The following is a 2,119-nucleotide window of genomic DNA, read 5'->3' as shown; positions in this document are numbered from 1 at the left end:
GGGGCGGGATTCCCGGCCCCGGGCCGGGGCGACGGGGTCTCGCGGGGACGCGGCCCTTCCCGGGCGGCGGTCCCGCCCGCAGCCGAAGCGGGGCGAGGCTGCCATATGGCGGAGGGGCCCCGAGGTCTCCCGCCTGTCGCGGCCAACTTCAGAGGCCGGTGAGTCTTGACTCATTTCTAGGAAGCAGCCTCGCTGAGATGTAACTTGGGTGCCACAAAGTCCCCGTCCGCGCCACTGTGGGACGCACCCCCAGCACGCGCGTCGAGGCTGCCAGGAGCTCTCTCGGAGTCCTCTGCTGGCCAGAGGCTCCGGACAGGCTCGTTAGGGAGGGGGTGGTTTCCGGGTGGAACCCGCCTGGCCCTCGGGGTCGCCTGCAGAGGATGGTGCACAGGCCCCAGGCTCGCCGCGCTCCGTGAGGGCTCTGCTCTCTCTCGCTCCCTGTCCCTTTCCTCCTTTGCAGTGTGGCTGGGAGGGAACGCTGACCCGGGGCCACACGTCAGCCTCGCGGGGTGGCAGTAATGTCGTGTGTCTGAGGCCGCTGGGCAACACTGCCAGGAGAGGGCCGCCCCTACGCAGCGCCCTGCGGTAGTGGTTGGTGTGGGGCCCGGTGTGGGGCCCAGCGTGGGGCAGTGTTCAGGTTCCAGGAGGGTCAGCCAGGTATGCTGGACAAGGAGCCATTCAGGCTTCCAGCTCAGATGTCCTCCACAGCAATCCCAAACCTTGCCACACCTCCCTGAAGCAGGTCCTGCCAAACCCAGGGGATTCTCCAGTGGCCAAGAGAGCCGGGGTTTCAGAAGTGGGGGCATAGAGGAGGGCGGGGCTTCTGGCCACACCTTGCTGCCTCCCCGCCAGTCATCTCTTTTTGCAGCCTCTGAGCTCTCCAGTTTGGGACTCGGCTTTCTGAGCAAGCCTAGTGGAAACTCCATTCAGCACTGGTCAGCCCTTGGCCGGTACTGGGAAGCCAGGCTGGTGTCCAGAAGGCAGTTTCTGGATCCCCAGTTTTTACAGGGGTGGTGGGGAGAGGAGGGTTATCTCGCTCTGGGCCTTATGCCCTGAGCCTTAACAACAAACCACAAGTCAGGCATCTTCAGCAGCCTGTTTTCTCACAGTTCCGGAGGCTAGAAGTCCAAGATGGAGGCGCCGGCTGGTTTGGCTGCTGGCGAGGACCCTTTTCTTGGCTTGTAGACAGTGGCCTTCTCACTGTCCTCACGTGGCCAACTCTCCGGTCTCGGCTCTTACAGGCACTGATCCCATCATGGGCCCCACCCTCCCCACCTCATTGGAACCCAGTCACTCCCAGAGGCCCCACCTCCTAACACCATCCCATGAGGGTTAGGGCTTCAACGTGTGAATCTGGGGAGATACAATACAGTCCCTAGCATTGGGCCCCAGGAGAAGGGACAGCTGCCTGGGCTAAACCGGTGGAACATGGCTTGCCCGAACTGTCTGACGTTCTCAGATTCTGTGCAGTAACAGACACCTAGCAAAACATTTTCAGATGCTCATGACCTCATGAGACGCAGGACTACTTAACGTGTTACTCTGATCTGTGTCCCAGGGCTACACACCCCAGGTGGGTCCCTAACTCAAGCGGGGCTCTTCCTGCCCTTTGAGTGGCACCTTCTCTGGCATACTTGACAAGGCAGATCCTCTCGGGCCGTCGGGATTTCCCGCAGCTTTGGAGTTTGTTTCCTGCAAGTACACGGGTGATTCTGCTGTCATGTGTGTGGAGGATTGTAATGCCCAAAGCCAGACAGTGGTGTTGTCCCTCTACAGGCGAGACGCCTCGGACAACTCGTGTTTCAGGGTCTCGTAAACCAGGCCGCAGGTTTTTCCCCTGCTCTTTCCTGGGGACAGGAGAGCATGCCCTAGCAGAGCGAAGCTTAGAGAGGTCTAGAGGTCATGGGCCGAAGTGGCATCCGAGGGTGGCATGCATTTTGCAGCCTGAGGAGCACCTTCTGTATGTGGACAGGTGAGACGGCTGGGTGTACAGGTGTCCTGCCCAAGGCTACGCAGCACTAAGTGGCCAATCTCAGATCTGGCCAGCCCTGTGGTGTCTGTCCCCCACAGCATGGTTGCTGGCAGCTGGCAGACCTGCTGGCCCGACGGCCAGGACCAG

Source organism: Pteropus vampyrus, unplaced genomic scaffold (assembly GCF_000151845.1).
Source record: "Pteropus vampyrus isolate Shadow unplaced genomic scaffold, Pvam_2.0 Scaffold563, whole genome shotgun sequence".
Classification (NCBI taxonomy): Eukaryota; Metazoa; Chordata; class Mammalia; order Chiroptera; family Pteropodidae; genus Pteropus; species Pteropus vampyrus.
This window is presented reverse-complemented; position numbering follows the sequence as displayed.